This window comes from Neolamprologus multifasciatus, chromosome 6, assembly GCF_963576455.1.
Source record: "Neolamprologus multifasciatus chromosome 6, fNeoMul1.2, whole genome shotgun sequence".
Classification (NCBI taxonomy): domain Eukaryota; kingdom Metazoa; phylum Chordata; class Actinopteri; order Cichliformes; family Cichlidae; genus Neolamprologus; species Neolamprologus multifasciatus.
Window position 1 is genome coordinate 39,261,537 of NC_140444.1, and position 12,822 is coordinate 39,274,358.

General features: G+C 37.3%; 1 protein-coding gene and 1 long non-coding RNA gene across 7 annotated transcripts in view; one reads left to right on the plus strand and one right to left on the minus strand.

Annotated features, from left to right (window-relative positions):
* The window catches only part of tenm3 (teneurin transmembrane protein 3), a 796,285-nt gene that overhangs the window by 357,274 nt on the left and 426,189 nt on the right, over window positions 1-12,822 (minus strand). The window contains exon 1 of one of the 6 annotated variants that reach the window (XM_085163564.1): window positions 5,692-6,494. The exons of the other annotated variants lie outside the window; for them this stretch is intronic. The gene's annotated coding sequence lies outside the window, so the exon portion shown is untranslated. Of the gene's footprint in view, window positions 1-5,691; window positions 6,495-12,822 lie in introns of those variants that run through there. 6 annotated transcript variants of the gene reach the window in all.
* LOC146517695 (uncharacterized) overlaps window positions 1-12,822 on the plus strand; it is a 244,901-nt gene that overhangs the window by 84,684 nt on the left and 147,395 nt on the right. The gene's annotated exons all lie outside the window — the stretch shown is intronic.

Below are 12,822 nucleotides of genomic sequence, written 5' to 3' on the forward strand. Positions count from 1 at the left end.
GTTTGCACTACATACTTTCTGGCCAAAGAATTGTAAAATATTATCACTGCTATGGTTGAATAGATAATAATAATAATATAATCTACTACATTACCAAAATGTATTCACTATTAGCTGAAAATTGTTCAAACTGTTCCTTTAGGAAACGAAGCAATAAAACTGGATCAAAATACATCAGTACACATAAAACTATTATTGGAAAATTGTGCATAAAATATCAAAAGTAAAAATAATTGTTCTACCAAAAATGTGAAATTGTGTTAATCAGTATTAAATGGAAATAATATAACTGCTTAATATGTTTAAGACTGACGTAATTTTAAATACTTAATATACTTAAATACTATATGCTGCTTAATAAAGCATAATATTAAGCACATGTTTGCAGTCGTCTTGTGAGAATTTCTGAAAATAAATAAATAAATAATACAAGCAACATCTTGATTTTTCACAGTGTATTAAAATATTAATAACAAAGAAATCACCTGAATCAAAAGGTTTCACATCTCCAGGGAGAATTAAAATATGAATGTGAAATGAGGTTAAATGTTTTACATTCATACATTTTCATAAATGCTAATCTGAAAGTGCTGCTGAGCCGGTTTATGGAGATGGTCAGAGTTGCCGTCCTCTCTCCATCATCATCACAGATTTTCTTGCTAATCTGCTAAAACAGTCATTAACAGCTTTTCAAACACCATCGTCTCGTTACATCACACATGTTGACCAATTAGCAAGAGGAAACTTTCTGCTGTGGCGCTAAATCGCTGAAGCTCATTTACTTGCTAATGCTAGTTGCCTGTCCTATGAAGTGCGGCCAGTAACTGACCTCAGAGCAGTGAAAGCTCAGCCAGCGGCATCTTGTGTGGCTCGCTGGTCTCTCATCAGTTTACAGTCATGTCTGCACAAACCACCAGGAAATAGCTCGCCCAGCTCCATCGCTGTTAACAGAAGACGTACACACCCTCACAGACAGAGAGGAGTACACTATGCCATGAAATAATCACAGCGACATTACCCAACTGCGGTCACAAGATGGCAGTAATGTAAGGCCTGGATCCACATATGACAGCGATGTCTGAGATCAAAGGATAGATTGCTTTACTTTGGGACGTGTATATTTTCAGATCTGACGAGGCAAGCACTGCTCGCCCTGCTTGTCCTGACGCAACTTTTCTGGCCTACTTTTCTGATATTTCATTTCTATTTCCATGAGGCAGACGACGTTATTACGCATACACCATGTATATAGTTTCACTCACATATATGTATACATATATTGCTTTTTATTTTATTTTATTTTATTTTTTTCCCTTGTTGTATATTGTTTTCTCTTCTTACTTTTGCACCTTTGTGGTTCAGCTACCCAATTTCGCTGTGCAAGAAACTGCACAATGACAATAAAAAGCTCTAAGTCTCTCTAAACATGGATCTTTTTTAAGATATACCTGGTGTTAGCTCAAGTTAATAAATCCAGATAGTTGAGTTAGAAAATTAATAATATAGCTGTTATATATTATACATCTAACCACAGTCTACAAAAATGATGAAGTATCTTCATTTACTACATTAGTGCCACCAATACGAAGCTTCGAGAGAGGAGTAAATGACCAAAAGAAAAAAACGCAGGTTTGAAAAGTTCTTCATCTACATGTTTAGTAATATTGTGATGTCACGGTAACATCAATCCAAAAAACAAGATCAGCTGGATTAAAGAGACTACACTCGTCTGCCTTGAGTGACACGTCGAAAGGTGGACTTCACATAAAGCTTATGAAGCTTGATCAGCAATGCAACACACAGTTAACAGAACTCTAACTGCTATCTGTATGTAACTGTGTTGTTTTATTAAATTGATTCAACGGCCTTCTTAATCTCGACTATTTGGGTTTTTGAAATTTAATATATGAAATGTTGATTGTATTGTATTGTATTGACAGTAATTATATAATGTAATGTAATTACATTATATAATTACTGTCAAGTTACATTAGTGTAATATTATTATAATTGAACCCTCTGTGATGTGAGGAAAGAAGCGGCACATACAACAGTAAAATACAGCAGCTCTACTCTGTAAGACTTAACTGTGCTACCTGCAACGTCGTTGGTTGTAAACCTCTGTCACAAAGCTTTTAAAACTCACTTTCACCACACAGCTTTTGGCTAACTGATGGTATTTGTCATAAATGTTTACATTTCCTCCTCTCACCTGTGTTCAATTGTGATCACTTATCTTAGTGTTTGTGTATAAACACAAGACCATGACTGCAGTAAAGACATGACAGCCCATCTATGGGTGCAAAGACTAAAACAAGTAGTATGGGTCTAGCTTGAGGATACAGCTTAGAAACAAATAGTATATAAATATATTACGTGGCATTCCTGATCAAATCCAAGCTAAAACATTTTATTTCCATTATATTTATTATACATTACAATTAATATTTCAGGTTTAGGTCCACACAGGCACACACTGGTTCTGCAGCCTGACAAAGGGCCCATTTACAGAGTTCCAGGTAGCTTTCATCAGCTGGATCTTCAGTCTGAGCATTCCTTGGATAATTTGCGCACACACACACACACACACACACACACACACACACACACACACACACACACACACACACACACACGTACTACAGATAAATCTTCAGATTCAGGGCTCTCGTAGAAATGATCGAAAATACACACACACATGATCCCACAAGGTGCATATGCACTCAGAACACACCAGATGCATACCTATGCTGTGTCAATGTCAGTAGTCAAGCATACACACACATCACACACACACTTTCTGGCAAAAAATAAAATGTTATTGCTACTATCAGAGAATGAGTGTGTGTGTGTGTGTGTGTGTGTGCAGGTGAGCAGGCTATTGCTACACTAACTATTGTATGTTTACTGGTTGTGTATTCATAGATGTAAATACATGAACATGCAGAACACACACTGGTGAGTATGTGTACGGCAACATATGCAAGCTAAATTCTAAACTAAGGTAAATACAGTCAACTTGTATCACGTATCACAATAACTATAAATGAAAATGTTCAGACACTAATCTTAAAAATGTTTCTGCTATCTGCAGATTTCTTTATGTTTCCCACATCCATGAGTGGAGTACCTCATGGTGACACGAAACTCTTCACACCTGACCTACAACATTTGTTTCTGCTGCTGGAATACCATAAAGTCATTTGGGAAGTGATGCATTTATTCATATATAACTTGCAGTGGGTGAAATGATGTAAGCTTATGGATTAACAAGCAACAGAGCCAAATTACAAAGATGCAGAGTTCTTACCCTCTGCAACGACCTGTAATATAAGGAACGTGGGATTCCATCATTTTGTCTGGTGGCTTTTTATGTTAATTTCTGTTTCCACCTATGTAAAGGTTTTACTGCTTTTGCACATGTTGATCATCCAGAAGAAACATGAGCAGCAACTATAAATATGTAGTAAAAAGGTAAAAGAAAAGAGAGTGAGAGAAAATAAAGACATTATTTGATTGGAGCGTACATTCATTTTAAAGAAGTGCAGGCCCAACATGAAGCGCTTTGTCTGGGTTGGGAATTCAAAATGAAATAAACACACAGGAACCTCAAGTAAAGCCTAGATTCTGTAAAAGAGACACATTTGGATTTTAAATCTACTTTGAAGCAACAGCTTGTTTTTATTTTTATTTTTACCTCCTCCTAAAGATAAAACAGCTTCCTCCAGCCAAGTCCTCAAACCTTTTAAGCTGTGAAAGAAGAAACTGTGGAGAAACTGCAAAAGAAAAACTGGCCAAGATGTATCTAATTTTACAGATGTGCAACTTTGAATATATTAAGAAAATAAACCGAACCAGATGGACAGATAAAGCCTATAAAATCAAAAATTTCACAGAAGCTGAAATTCTCTGGAACACCTGCAGATCAAAGTCATCCTGAATTTCTGTGGAACTCTGAACAAAAATAACAATGAAAAAAACTGAACGAACACTTCTTGTTGCATGTAGTTAATACTTACTGTATTTCGTATGTAGGGAATTGCTGCAATACTCCAGAGCTGTTTTACCTCACTCTTTAATCTGTTTCTTATAACTAATTGCATTGTACACACTTACACACATTACAATAAATAAGAATAATACGTTTTTGTATTTTTAAAATAAGGAAACAAAATGTAATGTTTTAAGTGTTTGGTTGTTGTTTATTGTGCTGTACTGAAGGGCACACGAGGACATTTGGAAATAATAATTTAATTGAACTGAACTTAATTATTCTTAATGCAGCCTCTGCATTCATAGAACATAAGGTCAGGCAGAAACAAGAAAAACTTGCAGTTCTGAGCTGGAACGCTGCATTTTGCTGCAACAAAGATTAAGTTTAGTTTCATGGAAAAGTTTTCCATGAAATATACAGAGGACACGTGCTCACTATTTTAAGAAGAGAAATCAGGAATACAGAATTCCACTTAACAGGAATACAAAGTCATGGAAAAAAAAGACGACAAAACAAACAAAAACCCAAAAAACTTCACACACACACACGTATGTATGTATACATATATATATATATATATATATATATATATATATATATATATATATATATATACATACATACATATATAAAGAAGAGACAGGGAAGGTATGATGCAGGAGGAAAACCGTCATCTTTGTTGTCTTTGTTGCCACTTTAACCTTCACTACAGTGAGAATCCCGCTGGTGGCAGCGCTTCGCTCAGGCATTCAAGCTTTTGCATACACCCTCCCTCTCTGCATCTTTTCCTCAAAATGTACCAAATAACAAAAGTAGGGAGTGGATTGTATTTGTAGTCAGCACAATGAGGAAAAACACATTATAACGCAGTGTTTTTTCACAGTGCCTGCAGGAAGATTTAAGAGCAGGGATCTTTAAATTATAATGACATTTAATTCGCAGGAAATTGTTCTAATTACAAACAGCAAACTGTATACTATTGCTTGAACTCTAAGATGTATAATGAAAATAATATAATATTAATATCACTCGTGGAAACGCACTGACTCCAGCTGGAGTTTAAGATTGAAGGAGATGCCTGTGAAAACCCGACACAAAGACTTTCAGTCCCGTGTTATTCAGATTGATGTGTTCTTCTTCATGAATTATTTGGAGTTTGCGCTTTTTAAATTTTATTTTGTTCAACCAAACCAAGATATTTTCTACCCCAAATGTGCCCCAACATATCATAAAAATAGCAAAGATACAGTAAACATTTAACTGCTATTATTTGTCTTTTAGTTTAGTAAACAATACTTCAGTCCTCAAGTAAGCACGGTGTGCTGTTCATTCACAACACACTGCATTTATTAAAAAGGAGCGTCACCGGCGCAGTTAATAAAGAAATTATTTCAATGTTGTTTTTTCTCCGCTACATCTGACACCATTCGGCTGGTTTAAAAGCGCAGGGCGAAGAGCGCTTCAACCAACTTTTAGAGCGGCTCTGCTCAGCTCACTGTACACGGCGGAGGGGAAAACAAGCCAGCCAATTAGAAAAGTTACAACTGTATTAGGCACGTGGGGTTTGATTGTTGTTCTTTGTGCCGCACTGACGAAAAATAGTGAAACAGTGTTTCACACGAGCAACTGAGATGAGAATGGGATCCACGCCACATAAGTGCATGCTAGGTAGTGTGTATGGGATCGGGCGGTCCTACCTGTTCGTCCTATGGGGGGTTGGGGGGTCCTCCTCTTCTAGATTATGACAGCAGCAGCAGCCGCTTTGTTGGACTTGAGGAAAAAAGGGGAAAAACTTCCACTTTCAATCGTCTCTTCTATCCTAATGCTGAACCCAGCATTTAAAGGAAATCATCATTAAGAGAACTACAGGCATCGCACCAACCCTTTCACTACTTTGTTGAATCTGCGGGGGCCGGGGAACTATCTCGCCTTTTTCCACGCTGTTTGTGATTTTAAGTAATAAAAAGAAACGCCGTGCGACCCACAGAGGCACGATGGTGCTGTGTCTAAACCAGCAGCGAGGCGCGCCTGAATGTCAGAAGATCTATGCGAAAAAACCAAGTGATGGAGCGACGGGCTCTTCTGTTCTAAACTAACAAAGAGTTCATCTGAGGTGGCTGTTTTATTCCGAACGTCCTTTTCTTTTCAAAACATTAGCTAGCAGGTGAAACACCTTTCCCCCTCTGCTCCCCGCTGTTTCCTCGCGCTGACCCGGCGGCCAGTGCACGCGACAGCTACAATACAGACAGTTTGTTGCACAGAATGGGGAAGCTATTACAAGAGAGAAAGAGAGTGGGAGAGCAAGCTCCAGTGAAACGGAGAAACAAGACTGTCCTCTGCAGCTGCTACCTCTGCGTCCCTCCGCGAGTGTGAACCGGCGCGAGCTCATCTCCTCCCGGTAAAAGATGATGATACGCCAAGCGAGGCAGAAATGGAATGCTGGGGATCCCCTGCTGCGTCCAATCCTGACGTCTCTACCGGTGTGCTGGCGTCCGCGTGTGCGCGAGTCACTCTCAGTGTGTGTGTGTGTGTGTGTGTGCGGACGCGCTTAGATATAAATGGGGCTGCATGGAGGGAGGGGGTAGCTGTCATTGTGTGTCACAACTGAACTGTAACAGGTGATGGAGGGGTGAGCATGAGCATCACAAGGAGGCTTAGACACTCGATTACGGTGCTGTTGCCTTAAATAATAATAATAATAATAATTCAGATAAATGGAAGCTGAGCACACTACCATGCTCACATCGTTACAGTCACAATGTTAACTATATGAATAGACATTAAAAACTATATAGAGATGGACACTTTATATAGAGAAATGAAATCTAGGAACCGCTGGATAATCTTTAAATTGCCAGAGTTTCAAAGCCCATGTTTAAAATTTAGCACTGCAAGAAACGTACACGTAGAAGAGAGACAAATTATGCCGTTTGTAGGTGAAGTTAGCTGCCTTACAGAAGACTATGACGCATACACTGCAATACTCACACACACACACACACACACACACACACACACACACACATATATATATATATATATATATATATATATATATATATATAATACCAAAAATATTAAAAGTCCAGAGAAACCCATCTGCTTGTACATCACCAAACCTGTTACTGCATTTCTGTATTCTCTTGGAGCTGAGCATGATTGTGGAAAGTGATCATTATTGCTACCATCAGTTTAGATCTCGTACAGCTGATACTATGAATGATTTGCAGTTACGAGAAACACTGTTTCCAACCAGCTCCGTGTCTACAGGCTGCATATACGCTGAACAGTGTATGTAAAAAAATAAAAAATAAAAAAATCTCGTAGCTTTGATCTCAGTTTCAGCAAGAGAGTCGATGTAGACAGAAAACTGTAACAAAATCCCTACAGCTTCATTATACAGAGAAGAGTGTGTTTGTGCGTTTATTGGGGTTTTCATTGTGTTTATTACACAGCACAATGACATTTTGTGGATTAGCATGCTCTAAATGGAGCCTGCTTGAGATTCTGGAAAACAATGTTTTCCAAAACCAGCTAATTCCTGGAAAAACCCAAATATGTCAAAGTTTGTAGGATGTCATTGAACTACTATATATTTTTGCTGCAATATTGTAAATAAGTAAACATACATAAGTTAGAAATTTAAGCAAAGCAAAATACTTTTTAATTTTTTTATTTTTCTTGGATATTGTGTCAAATAAATTGTAACATGTTATATTTAAACTACAATCCAATACACAAGTCCTGCATTAAATACTGCACTTATATTAATTAATTAATCTAAATAATGAATGGACTTAAACTTAACATGAACACAATATTAAAAATATATATCCAGTACAACTCTGTTTAAAACAGAGTGTAGAACTAGCTTGAAATACACCAACAACTAAAAAAATCCAACACACAGAACATTTGATGTGGTTGTTACATGGTGTAGGGCTGCTGCGTTGCATTGTATTACATCATGCATATTGTGTGTTCTAGCTTTGTGGAATCATTTTAAAATCGAGGTTTTTACATTTGAAAAAAAAAAGAATGACAAAAGATAGCAACCATCACTTAACTTGGTTACGTACATTAAATACTTACGCTGATAGCAAAGAAAAAACAGCCCAGTTCCTTGTATGTGTACACATGCTTGGCCAATGAAGGGGATTATGATTTGTCTATTTGTGAGTACGGGCTCTCACCATCGTTTTTTTGAGTCCCGAAGCCTTTGTAATATTTTTAGACAGATAGATATCAGTGACTTCATTTCTTAGCTGTTTCTTTATTTAGAGGATGATAAGAGTTTGTTTGTGGCCAATAGTGTTTTGCTTGTTTTTATATATTTATATAATTATTTTTTATAATTTTGTGATCAGCAGTTAAACTACTAGTTAAGTTAGGCTGAACAGGAAGATCTTAAATAATTACGAGAGTTTAGCCTTAGTATTTATTGTATGCAGGTATCTTTATCAGATTTGACAGAATTGGCTTTTACAGGAATGCTAATAATGCAGTAATGGTGTGTTAAATAAATGTCAAGTGCTACAGAAAATAAGTTCTGACATTTGGTTCTGGTCCAGGCTTGAGTAGCCCAGTTATTTCCTGAGATAATCCTCTGGCTCCAGGAGGCTGTTTTGTTCTCTGTAATAGTAGACTGCAGTGATAGTTAGTGATAGAAACTCAAATAGGAAGGGCATTTAGAGCTCAACATACCAAATCATTACCGTGTAAAAGTATTCATGTAACACTGAAAAGATGCCAAAGTTGAACTTATGGATAAAAGGATGAGCGTTTGCAGGATTCAATAATTAGCAATAGGTCTGCTTTCATTCTTTGTCTCAGCGTCTCACTCTGGTCAGAATTCTCTCACAAAAGCTGCCACTTAATGAAAATAAAAATATATGTTGAATACCTTTTATTTCTGCACACAGGACAATCTCAGGCTTCTTTTGTTTTTAGACCTCAACACAAACAAACATCAAAGAGTATTTTGTTGTTCGGAGCAGTAAATGACACAGCGCAGGGAGAAGAAACAAAAGTAGGGCTGCAGAGCTGGCTTCCGCATCCAGCTGCGAAACAACAACATGAATCCCTGCTCCCATCATTCTTTCTCACCAACATCAGGATCCTCACCAATAAAACGCAGGAACTACAATTAGAGATTTACTATAACCATTTTGTCCGGGAGTGTTGTCTGCTGATTGCAACAGAATTCTGGCTTCATCTGCAAATCCTGATACCGCCAGGACCGCAACAAATATTCCAGTAAGAGAAGGGGTGGGACCTCTGTGTTTATGGACTCCAGGACTGGTGCCATAACAGCAGAATTATAGACAGTCACTCCCACAGGACTTAGAGGTCATTCAGTGCAGGCCCACCTACCTACAGTGGTGTAAAAAAAGTGGTTTGCCCCTTTCCTGTTTTCTTCTTTTTTTGTATGTTTGTCACACTTAAATGTTCCAGATCATCCAAAAAAATTCAATATAAGACAACAATAACACCAGTAAACATAAAATGCAGTTTCTAATTGAAGGTGTTTGTTATTAAGGGGGAAACAATCTATACCTATATACCCCTGTGTGAAAACGTGATTGCCCCCTAAATCCAATAACTTGTTGGTCCACCTTTAGAAGCAACAACTGCAATCAAGCATTTGCTATAACGATAAATAAATAAATGAGTCTGTGAAGGAATTTTGGCCCACTCATCTTTGCAGAATTGTTGTAACTCAGGCACACTGGAGGGTTTTCAAGCATGAGCTGCATTTTAAAAGTCATACTGCAGCATCTCAGATTCAGGTCAGAACTTTGACTAGGCCAAAGCCTTTATTTATTTATTTATTTTTTCTGATCTTTCAATGCAATTCAGTTTTATTCATACAGCACCAAATCACAACAACAGTCGCCTCAAGGCGCTTTACATTGTAAGGTAGACTACAATAATACATACAGAGAAAAACCCAACAATCATATGACCCCCTATGAGCAGCACTTTGGTGACAGTGAGAAGGAAAAACTCCCTTTTAACAGGAAGAAACCTCCAGCAGCACCAGGCTCAGGGAGGGGCGGGGCCATCTGCTGTGATTGGTTGGGGTGAGAGAAGGAAGACAGGATAAAGACATGCTGTGGATCTTTCTTCAGGAAAAATGTTCCTGCCAGTCTTCCACAGAGTACCTACTTGCACGTCATTATGTAATGCTCGTATCATACTATGAGCATTATGACATGAATGTGATGTGATAAACACCACTCTCCATTTAATCATTCATTTAATCTTAATCTCAGTCTCTTCCACAGCCCTAAGAGGTAACTGCTCCACCTTCATTGGCCTGGTTCTGCCGAAGGTTTCACTCATAGGGTTGGGGTTGGAGTTTTTGGTATTTACTCTGTATTATTCTAGGCTCTTTACCTTATAGTTACATATAGTGCCTTTAGCAAAATACCCAAGGGCAAGCCAGTAGGTATTTTTTTTCATCAGGCTATGAGGATTTTGAATTTTGTCAAATATCACAGATTCACAAAAAAAGGAAAAAACAAAACCTGAAAAGATAAAAACAGAAGTGTGTGTACTTTAGAAATGTTGCATGATATAATGATACATAAACAGTCCATAAATGTCTTCAACTACCTAGAAGCATAAGGGCATATATATTGATGTTACGTTGACAAGTATTTTGAAGGGGGTAATAACTTGTCCTGTTGTTTCTGATGGCATTGTTGTAATTCTTGGGTGTTATACATTTTGCTTTAGAAAAGGTAAAACTAAATTTGCTAATAAGCTACACTGGGAGCTGATGTACAAAATAAAAGCTGTAACTTAACTTAAATTGGTTTACTTTAGGTAACAAATCAACTCATTTAAGTAAAAACAACTGAGTAAACAGAAACTGCATGAGACATAAGTGTAGATTTAATAATAATTAGTCTAAAATAAAAATACTAAATGAATTATGGAACCATGTAACAACTAAAACCCCCGTCAAACAAACAATCAATAAAACAAAAAAGCCTTATGAGATCTCATTTTTCAGTAAATTTAACATTGTGTACTGAGATAGGTTTCTATAGAGGTATTTCTTATCAGAGAGAGTGTAACGTATCATATCCACTAATGTAAAAAGAAACATGCAGTCACTACATTTATTATAACTGCCAAAGACTGAGAAACTGAAACTGAAATCACCCATCACAATTGACAGAAATGCTTTACTAAAAGTTTTATGTCCTGTATATATCACAGGCCACGATACAGCAGCTTTACACAGACCTGAAAATGTAGGTTGTAGCCTGAGGCATTTATCATGCCTATGACTGACAGCTTATACAATTTTACTGCACTTGTTGAACTTGAGCCAGTGTAAAGATATTCGAAATAACCACTGAGCACCAATCAATGCAAAAACAGATGTTAGCTAAACCATTGCTGCTGGAATGGGTATATTCCAATGAAATGAGTTACATTTTCTTTAATTAATGACATAACTTTTCATTTGGTTATCCCAAGGCTCTTTATGTGATATGAAAAAGTTCATGCTGGTGTTCTGAAAAAGGCAAGATAATGTATTCCGCCTCCTTTTAGGACAATTGCTAAGTGTAACAAGCAACAGCAGCAGCGAAATATAACTCATGAGGCAATTGTGATAGGGTACTTCAACATCCTGAACATTCTGTGTCAAAAATCAGTCAGAATCAGCCAAAATGTAAAACTGCAAACATATTTTTAGACTCACTATAAATCAGATTTGTTGAAAGTATTATTATTTAAAAAAAAAAAAAAATCACAAACTAAAGTAGGAATTTCCAGTGATGAGATCTGGTGTATGCTTTCAAAGACTATCTAGCCAAAAAATTTGGCATGTCAAAGGATTTAAATGACAACAGCATAGCTTGTTAAACTGAATGCCATCTCATTTTCAATGGCTGGTAAGTACAGTAGTTTGTTTCCTTATTTACTAAGGAATCCAGTTAAGCCTGGAGTTTAACATGAGTGTAAAGTACTTTAACATTTCTTATAAATTCTACGTTTGAAATGAAAGAACTTTAGACCACAAACTGCAATTTTAACCTGAAATTCATACATCATTTGATTCAATATACAGGGTGGGCCATTTATATGGATACACCGTAATAACATGGGAATGGTTGGTGATGTTAAAGTCCTGTTTGTGGCACATTAGTATATGTGAGGGGGCAAACTCCTCAAGATGGGTGGTGACCATGGTGGCCATTTAGAAGTCGGCCATCTTGGATACAACTTTTGTTTCTTCAATAGGAAGAGGGCCATGTGACACATCAAACATATTGATAATGTCACAAGAAAAACAATGGTGTGTTTGGTTTCAACGTAACTTTATTCTTTCATGAGTTATTTACAAGTTTCTCTTTGTTCACAGCCATTGACATGTCGAAGAGGTTAACACGTAAGGAGGGGATCGAAATTGTGTTGATATCTGGTGAACGCAGTAACCGGGTCACTGCAGAAGATTTCAATGCAAGACACCCTACGAGACCACCCATCTCCCATGCTACAGTTAGCAAACTGCTTGCTAAATTTTGTGAAACTGGTTCAGTGTTGGATTTGCCAAAATGTGGACGCAAGAAAACTAATGAAGAATTATTAGTGGCTGTCCTAGCTTCATTCAGCAAGAGCCCACAGCGTAGCACTCGCCGCATGTCACTGGAGAGTGGCATTAGTCGAACATCCCTTTGGCGGATATTAGCTACTCACAAATGGCACCCTTACAAACTCCAGCTACTGCAGCATCTCAACGAGGATGACCCAGATGAGCGCACAGAATTTGCAGAATGGGCAAAACAAAAATTGGAACAGGACCCTCA